The sequence below is a fragment of the Notothenia rossii genome (genome assembly GCF_949606895.1).
Source record: "Notothenia rossii genome assembly, chromosome: 9".
Lineage (NCBI taxonomy): Eukaryota > Metazoa > Chordata > Actinopteri > Perciformes > Nototheniidae > Notothenia > Notothenia rossii.
Window position 1 is genome coordinate 73,107,838 of NC_136907.1, and position 9,987 is coordinate 73,117,824.

Sequence of the window (9,987 nt, forward strand, 5' to 3'; positions counted from 1 at the left end):
AGCATTGCCCCCGCGGTCGACCGGTCGACCGCGGTCGACGTACTGGGCACCTCTGATGTACAGTATCTGCATGGGTACTGACAACGCATTGTTGGCTCGTAAATCGTCAGGTTTCAAGAAACTGCTGAATATTCCTCTTAATCCAATCATTATAAGTAATAATATTCATCCCGCTTTCGTCTCATTAGTATGCATAACAAAGTGACAGGTCACACCTCCCCCAATTATACAAATGAGCTAAGTCCCGCCTCCCCTTTGATCGAGGTGTGAGATCTCAAGTAGGTGTGATCAGCGCCGTATAGATAGAAGAGTTACGACAGCGGAAGTCCAAAAACGGTTATCGTCACGTGGTTCATGCAGACGAGAATCGTTCCCCGGAAGTTCATGGCGGGCAATGTGAATGCATTGATAACAGGAGATAGAACTTCGACTTTTGGTAATTATTAGTGAATAAAGGTTTTGATTTGCAATATTTATACAACAAATCGATATGTGTATGTATTTACATCAATATGTTTTAAAAAATAAAATAGAATTTGCTAATATTAAGTGATAATATTAGGATTAGTGTGAACAACTAGTTTACATGTTAGGCTAACAGTGCCTTGGTTAAAGAGCCTGTTGCTGTTTATAGCTTTGAATTCTTTCAAACCAATATTATCTTCTTAAACTTGTATGGTAGTCAGGAGCATCACTTTCTAATGTTTATTGATATATTTAGAGGGAGGGGATCTAAAGGAATGCTTCAAAATTCAGATTAGATTCATTTCTACCATTTTCTTAAATTCATGGGAGTTTCAGTAATCCCATGGTAATTGAGGACACAAGTTATCTAAATGACTAATGTCATCTTTATGGCTTTCAGAAAGGACAGGAGACCGACAGGTGACTATCAAAGGACTAGCAGCAGCAGCAGCAGCAGCAGCATGATGATGATGTTAAATGTGTTGTTTTAGGAACATCCATTGCAAATACATGGAATTCAATAAACATTGAATAGCATACCATGCAGTTTGTCTGTGCCTTTTCCTCCTAGTGGCCACCATGGTTTGCTGTGCTGCCTGGGGATGCTCAAATCGCTCTGGGAAAGGAGTACGAATGTACGGCTTCCCCACTGACACAGAGCGGAGGAAAAAATGGCTGGCTCAAGTCAGCAAGAGCAATTTCACGACCAACAGCAAAAAAATATGTGAGGTTATTATATACAAACACTGCATTTGCACTTTTTCACAAAACGAAAACCACATCATTGGGAAAGCTTAATGTTTTGTTTAATACAAAAAAACAGGGAAAGGCTTGAAAAACACAGAGTTGAGACTCAGGGTGCAGGGTGAGGGTCTCGGGTATTCAGGCTCCATTGAATCCCCCTCTGGTTCTTGTGCTGAAAGAGGGAGTAACCGACAGGAGAAAGGGTTATACACACCTATATAGCACACCTATTGGATGGGAAATTGCCTTGGGGAGATAAGGTGTGGTCTTTGTTCCCAACTGAAGTTATGGAACTTTATTATTTGTGAGTTTAACAAAGTATGACAAATGGCATCAGTAACAGATGTGATATGAATTTCTATAAAGTTGTCTCACATTCTTGGTCATATTTTATATACAGTATGTAATGAGTATAACATGTCCAGTAAGTATAAGGTGTTTCCTAATACTGTGTATTCAACCACTATGGAATATGTATGTGGGCAGACAAAACTGAGTTTTTCTGTGTATGAAGTAACCTCAAGTCACTCCGCAGGCACATTTTGATGCAGACCAGTTTGTCAAGACAAAAAAGGGCAAGACTAGGCTGAGAGCAGAGGCTATACCCACCATCTTCGTGCATCGCCCTGTGGTCAAAAAGAGAAGGGCCCCTGCACCACGATTCACCCCGGGACCTGTATCTACAAAGCCCATAGCTCATGATCACAGCTATAGTGTGAAAGGTGACACAGGTATAATAAGTATGAACTCTTAGTAACAAAAGTCATATTTCTTATTTTTAAGTGGTATAATATTTTAAATGTTCGAAAATCTACAGTGCCATGTCTTCTACTTATATTAGTCTAAAAGATTGAGGGAAGAAGGGATGAGGAGACTGAGAGAAAGGAAAGTGAGGGTGAAGAAAGAGAGGACATGGCTAGTGAGGAGAGACAGGGAGGGTGGACACCACCCACTCAGCCAGCAGCCAGTCAGCATACGAGGGAACCAGCAGCCAGTCAGCATACGAGGGAACCAGCAGCCAGTCAGCATACGAGGGAACCAGCAGTAAGTCAGCATACGAGGGAACCAGCAGCCAGTCAGCATACGAGGGAACCAGCAGCCAGTCAGCATACGAGGGAACAAGCAGCCAGTCAGCATACGAGGGAACCAGCAGTAAGTCAGCATACGAGGGAACCAGCAGCCAGTCAGCATACGAGGGAACCAGCAGCCAGTCAGCGAGGGAACCAGCAGCCAGTCAGCATACAAGGGAACCAGCAGCCAGTCAGCATACGAGGGAACCAGCAGCCAGTCAGCATACGAGGGAACCAGCAGTAAGTCAGCATACGAGGGAACCAGCAACCAGTCAGCATACGAGGGAACCAGCAGCCAGTCAGCATACGAGGGAACCAGCAGCCAGTCAGCATACGAGGGAACCAGCAGCCAGTCAGAATACGAGGGAACCAGCAGCCAGTCAGCATACGAGGGAACCAGCAGCCAGTCAGCATACGAGGGAACCAGCAGCCAGTCAGCATACGAGGGAACCAGCAGCCAGTCAGCATACGAGGGAACCAGCAGCCAGTCAGCATACGAGGGAACCAGCAGCCAGTCAGAATACGAGGGAACCAGCAGCCAGTCAGCATACGAGGGAACCAGCAGCCAGTCAGCATACGAGGGAACCAGCAGCCAGTCAGCATACGAGGGAACCAGCAGCCAGTCAGCATACGAGGGAACCAGCAGCCAGTCAAACAGATCTATTAAAAAAATTAAAGAGAAAATTAAAGAGCCAAGAAGGAATCACCAAAAAAGCAAAGTCTGCACTAAGAAAAATCAGGAAGGAAAATGCAGCTCTCAAGAAAACAATGAAAATTAGGGACAACAAATATGAGAAAACGTTTTCAAAAGACCAACTTAAAGCATTAGGCAGACTCACCAAAAAGGGGATGAAATGGAGCAATGAGACAATTAAGAAGGCTTTAAAGATTCGCTTTGCGTGCGGACCAACGGGTAACAAAACTCTGCAGGAATTGCAGATTCCCCTTCCAGGAATAAGGACACTGCAAAGAAGGATGCAATGTGTTAAGTTTGAGCCTGGTGTGTAACAGCTAACATCACTGCCCTCCACCCGTAACATCACTGCCCCTCCACCTGCCAACATCACTGCCCTCCACCTGCCAGCACGCAGCCACAGGAGCGCAAACAACAAAAACAAGCAAGGTGTCCCGTCATGTACCTGGAAGTTTGGGTTGACAAAATGGAGTAAGAGAGGGACTTGAAAAACCTTGGTGGCTCTCTACTCATGTTGTTACAGTTGTCTTGGTTGCAGCTCTCAAGTTTTTTTTTGTGCCATTTCCACATCTTTAGAAAATATGAAATAAATGAAGTGAAATCAACCTCTTCTCTGGAGAACAAACTTTGATTTCTCTGTCTTGTGAGTTTGCAGTCTTGCAGTTTTGCTCCTCCACCTGTAACATCACTGCCCCTCCACCTGCCATACAGTAGGTTACTAACAAGATTACTTATATAATACAGTGATAGAATACATGTTTAGTATGCTTACTTATATAAAACAGTAGTATTAAACTTACCTTGTGTTTTCACTCTCACTTAAGTCCCTCTCCCTTTGCCATCAATCCAAAATCAGCTGAGCTGCAACATTATACAGACAGGTAATAATCAACATAATCACAAGGACACAATATGGCTCTGCTAAAAACACTCACTCTTACACGCACCAAAGTTATATTTATCTAATATTGAACTCCCCCCACCTCCGCATACAATCCCTTTTAGAAGCCCCTCTTTTCTAATTCAACAACGTTGGATGAAATGACATTAAGAGAACGGAATTTACAATTAAAAGGCTGTTCAACGTGTGTTGCTAACTTGATCCGGAATCCTAGCTTTATCTGTTATCTGTAAACGTTCCCTAAATCTACTAATTTAGGGATAATCCACTGACATCCTTTAATACACATGTTAATTTGAATCAGATGTACTGATAATATCCGCAATATAAATCTTTAAACTTCTTCTTACCTTTAAAAGTCCGTCACGAACGGTCTATTATGCTGCAACTCTACAGCTCTGCTAGCCTTGGCGCTAACTTCCGGGGAACGATTGAGAGGCTCCACGATCCGCCATTGCTGTAAAAAAGTGGTCCATTGGAGTGAACGGAGATGACGTAACTCTCAGTCTATACGGCGCTGGTCTGGATATTCCTCTTGCTATGAATTTACGGATTTATGTTTTTTTTCTTGTTTGTTCATCGTCAACAGCTTTTTTTTTTTAATTTAAGCTCGCTTTTTGCTATACACAGCAAAACGAGAAGAGTTCATATTTTGGTGTTGGTGAAATGTAAACAAGAGTAGAGTTAAATATACTCCTGATAGAGTTAAATCCCTTATATTTAACTCTCATTAGACAAATAGTTGGTGTTAAAAACGAGTGTCAAAACGAGATATTTATAAATCAAATCTGTAAGTGTAATTGTCGTACATTAACTCTGAACGTTTAACTCCAACCTAACACCTTAAGTGTAAATTAATGTATCACCACGCCCCCATCGTCGTAGCACTGAAGCCACTTCAAACCAGAATCTGCCGTGACGGCTGACTGCTCCCTGACATTGTTCAGTAAGTAAATTAAAATCATTTCTGTTAATGTTGTGTTTTGTTATTGGTATTTCTCTTTTATGTCTCTGTCTAAAAGTGAGACACCGTAATCCTCACGTTATCGTTATCCTGTAACTTTATACCGCGGTTCTGTTTCTTGCCACCCGTCAATAACCAGTGATAATTCTGGTTACTTTTTCTTTATGGATATTTTACAAATCACCCTTTTAAACTTTATTCTTTTTTTAATGTCATATAGTATTTCATACCTGTTTTTAATTTATTCTCTTATTTTTTTATAACTATAATGATCATATGAAGGTGTGCCTCTGAAATAATTGTTTACATTAATGGTGACCAAAACGTTTGAGACCCACTGAGACTTATATACGTTAGCGTAGCTCGCTAGCACCAGAAGCTAACAACAACGATCTCCGGTACCGGTGCGCTCTCTCTCTCTCGCTCACGCACGCACACAAAATGTCTCGTTCCACACGCACACAGAGCCGAGCTTTAATGAAACGCAGAGACCCAGATGTAATAGTACTGTATCATATTATTTTCGAATCAATAATTTTTCTAAATATATATATATATTTTTAATAACCATTTTTCCTCCTGGTCTCTCGCCCCCCCTGTCATGCCCCCACTTTGAGAACCACTGGCTTATTCCAACATTTAGTTCGCTAAAACTTCCCTTTTCATGACAAACGTGTCATAGACTATTTTCCTGTTGAGCTGTGCTATAAAACAGGCGAGTCACCGCTAAGATAAGTGTTTGGCTTGTAGGCTTTTAGCATTAAGCTAGAGTTAGCGCTAGTGAAAGCAATTATAGAACCCTGAAGGCAGGAGAGACTGAAAAGAGTCAAGGGAAGCTTATAAAAGTTAACAGCATTTAATTACACAAAAGATGCAGTGGTGTACAAAATGAAATGTGCAAGTGGAGGCGCTCTCCACATCCGACCGGTCAGTTCAGGTCAGGGGGTCGAAGAGATCAATTCTTGGCTTGCTCTTCCTGTTGTCATCTGAGGTCTTCTCCTATTGGCCGGCGTCGTTGGGGGGCGGGTCCAATGCAATTCCTGCCTTTTTCTGTAGCTAAATTGCATCATTCTGGCGTCTGTGGTTATTTAAACATTCCCTGCTACACATTATTCAGTGTCAATAAATGAGTGCTAATCCCAGTGTGCTCAGTGTACAACATCACATGTCATTTCACCTTGGTTCAAGGTTTGAAATCGTATGATTCCGCCAGATGCTAAATGCTAGCCGGAAGTGACGAATTTTCAGAATAAAAGTGTTAAGCTAATAGTGAGAACTTCCGGTTTTTCAGAATAAAACTGATTTAAATCAAATAGTGTATTTAATTCAAATTACGCCATATCAACATTGATTTTAATTTCTAACACTAGCTAACCAAGCCAATTTTTTTTAATTTATAACAAGATAAACATAACCTTTATGTGAATGCAGGCACCGAGTGGGATCGTTATCTCGGTAGTATTTAATGAGATCCCTGTTTTGAAGGCTTGCGTTTATTTGCTAATGAATCATAGAAACTTTCAAGACTACATCATAGGTTAATGTTACTGGTGCATCTGCCTTGTAACGCAGGTTGCTTCTCTCGTCTTTTTGGTTGGTCAGACAATAATAACAGTTGTGTTTTTAAGATAAAGAAGTTGCCTGTTTAATAAGTTCAATATGTAACAGTAGCCTCAGCTACAACTCTCGCTTGGATCGCCCCACTCCTTTCCTAATGAGGAGCGCAGCATGTCCTCGTCGTCTTTGATTTTGAGTCCTTCGGCCTTGTAGAGCACGTTGGTCCACCTCATCCTGTTCTCCATTTCTTTGTTTGCAGCGGGGGCCTTTCTGAGCAGCCGTTGAAGGAGAGGGCATTTGTTGGGAGATGAGGCTTCTTCTCATCTTTAAAACTTTTCTTTTTACACTTCTTCTTCGACTCTTTCTCTTGCTGATAAAACAATCTCTTCGCAAACTTCTTAAACTTGAGATCCTCTCTTGACATTCCAGCGTGTTCCTCCAATCTGCATTCAGGGAAGTCTCTGCTGAACTGCTGTTGCCAAGGTCCATCCAAATTCACAACTGAGATTCTGTTCACAGATACTTCTGGTTTGTCAAAGTCCATTGCATTCCCACTCACTCCTTTAAGTGGTCCATTCACTGTCCAGCCCAGGCTTGTCCTGCTTGCATAGGGTCCGTCATCCACACTGCGTATGACTTCCAATGGTTCCAAGGCCTGAGCAACATTGATTCCTATCAACAGTCCAATCCCTGCAATTATTTCAGGCAAATTAACATTTTTCAGATGAGGCCATCTCTGTAGGTCCGCTTGTCTAGGAATGTTCCCACTGCTGGCAGGCATGCACTCTTGGGTGTAGCTTTGTGGCAGTTCAAAGAAATTGTCATTTTTTAAGCCAGCCACTTCTAGTCCGAACACAATATGGCTATTTACGACCCTCTCTTGGCCCATGGTTCGTAAACGAATCTGCGCCTTCTTTCCAGTTAGGCCGAGCTCGTGCATCAGGTCCTCTGTACAAAACACTGCTGTACTTCCTGGGTCCAAGAAAGCATAGGTGGTGACAATCTTGCTGCCCTTCGTTGACTTGACTTACACTGGAACTATGGGAAGTTTACAATTGTCATCACAGCCCCATTTAAGGCCACTTGAAACCAGTGTGCTGTCCACTGATAGCTCTGATGTACTCTTGGCTTGAGCAGGATTATGTCTTGCTTCATTGGAAGGGATGTGAAGTATGGTTGGATGTTTGAAGCCACATTTTGAACAGGACATTTGTTTATTGCAATTTCTGCTAATGTGCCCCACACACAAACAGCCGAAACAGACACCTTTTTCCATCAGGAAGCCTATCTTCTCTTTGTGTGTTCCTTTTTCAAACTGATGCCACAAGTCCAAGGTGTGACCTCCTCCGCAGCACAGACATGTCCTCCATCTTGTCAGAATGTGTTCCTTCCATTCAGTATCTGTCTGGGTTTCATTTTCTACAAGGGCTACAGTGGTGGCAAAGCTAGTTCCTACAAAATGTGAGCGAGGCTGTGATCTGTTTAAAGCAGTATTTGTTGTTATGAAGGGAGCATCTTGAATGTTTCCAAATACTGGGTCGGTTAAGATTTTTACTTGTCTCAATGAAATGTGTGATGTCGAAGAATGTTGCTCTGCGGCTGTTCCTCTCCTGCAGCTCACAGGCTAAAGTTCTCCACTTGTCTCTGAAATGGTAAGGTAACTTTCTTATTATGATCATCATATTTGCAGCCATGTCAAGCTCATGCAAATACTGCACCTCTTCCATTGCGTTTGCACATGCTCTAAGGAAGAAACTGTAGTCTTGCAGAGCCTTAACATCTTCTGTTCTTATAGGAGGCCATGAAAGAGCCTTTTGCAAATATGCAGATGCCACTTTCTGCTCATTTCCAAACTGCTCCTGGATTAGAGCTTTAGCCTTGACGTATCCCCTCTCTGGATCCATATGCTGGCAACTTCGAACAAGTCCTTTGGGATGACCCTGAGTGTACTGCTCCAGAAAATAGAGTCGGTCACTGTAGCTGTTTGTGTTTTTCTCAACACCATTCTCAAAAGCCTTTATAAATGTGTGATATTTTAACGGGTCGCCATCAAAAACTGGAATCTCTCTCTTTGGCAAGGATGAAAGGCATTGCTGTTGTATTAACATTGTGGTTATTTCATTTTGTTTTCTCATAATGCCCAGTATGTTGTTTAGATCTTCACTTGTGTTCAAGCTATCTCCATAATTCATTTGTGTTTTCAAAGTGGATTTTTTATGGGATACTGGCTCTGAGGAAAGGAACCCATGAAATGTTCTTATTAGGCCGTGTTGTTGGATCCAAGTAGTCATTGCTAGCCTCCCTTTGGTTTAGCAACATTTGTGGAGTATTTATATTGTCCTTAGCAGTGTAGAGGACTTGTGGTTTAAGGTTTCTTTGTTCAATATAAGAGTTCATTCCATCCGAATGCCTTGTCTTTGAACTGTTCCCACTTAGGATGCTTCGTGTTTGCAACACATCTAATTTAGCAATGTGTACTGCAATATCCTCCTCCATCAGAAGTATGCTCCTTATTCGTTCCTCCTCTTCCTCCAGTTGATGTTTGTCCTTTAATAGTTTATTTCTTGCCATTAAAGCTGCCAAGTCAGCCTCTGTTTTAAGGCATGCAGACGAAGCAGTAGAAGTTGCAGACTTTTTCCCCAAAGCAGAATTTTGTGATGGGTTGCTCTTCTTCCGATTTCCACGTTTGACACACCGTCACTTGGTTGTACATCCTCTTGCATGTCATCCGTTGTTGGAATATCCAGCAGCAGTTATTGTGGCAGAATCCTCTTGTGGCTCTTTTAACCACTGTTTAATGTCCCTCTGAAAGCTTTCACTGTATTCCAAGATTCTGGCAAACCATTCCTTTTGTTTCTTCAGTTCATCCTCTGGGAGTAAAGGAATCAACATTTCATGTGAAATAATGGCTTTTTCACCCAGTTGAATTAATGTATCTAAATGACTTTGCACACGTGAGGCATTTCCCCTTTCTCTAATGTGTCCTTTCATTTCTGGTATGAGTGCTTTTATTTTTGTTCACACTGGTTTTACGTTCCCGTTGAAGTTTTTCGATGTGATTTACCAATGCCTTCGCAGTGAGTGTGCGTTCTCTTTTCCCATAGTCCATTTCAACACCTTCAACGTCAACATTTATTTGACTAATTTTCTCCGTTTGATTATAACACACTCAAAGATCGGAAGAAAATTCCTTCAAAGCATCACATTTCCACATCAACAGAGCAGCGCAACTTCCATGCGACAGAGCGGAGTTACAGTGGAGACACACAGCGGTGAATATGTGCACATTCAGCGGTAAAGCTTACCTGGCTGTGATCCGCGTTGAATGCGGCTTCCAAAACTGCAGTCTCTATTAACAGCCAGTGCTTACCTCCGTGAATTATTTCCATTTCTCCATTCTCATCCAATAGATCCTTAATCCATGCGCTGTTTGAAGATGATCGCCTTACGTCTTGTGTGCTTGTTGTTTTTTTGTTGACAAAATGTAGCGACAGCAGGAAACAAAGTCGCTGAGAGGCTGAGGCCGGGCCTGTTTGAAGTTGTATGACACGCTAAAAAAAGTACTTGCTGAGATCAAAAGCTCTGTTTCATA

General features: G+C 42.1%; 1 protein-coding gene and 2 long non-coding RNA genes across 3 annotated transcripts in view; 2 read left to right on the forward strand and 1 right to left on the reverse strand.

Moving 5' to 3' along the window:
* The window catches only part of LOC307020219 (zinc finger E-box-binding homeobox protein zag-1-like), a 36,147-nt gene that overhangs the window by 12,103 nt on the left and 14,057 nt on the right, over positions 1-9,987 (forward strand). The gene's annotated exons all lie outside the window — the stretch shown is intronic.
* Positions 1,094-2,009, forward strand: LOC307017518. Its single transcript, XR_013802207.1, has 2 exons — positions 1,094-1,194; positions 1,745-2,009. It is a non-coding gene; the product is annotated as an uncharacterized lncRNA (long non-coding RNA).
* Positions 3,171-4,372, reverse strand: LOC307017517. Its single transcript, XR_013802206.1, has 4 exons — positions 4,225-4,372; positions 3,774-3,834; positions 3,580-3,691; positions 3,171-3,242 (listed from the first exon to the last, which is right to left on the reverse strand). It is a non-coding gene; the product is annotated as an uncharacterized lncRNA (long non-coding RNA).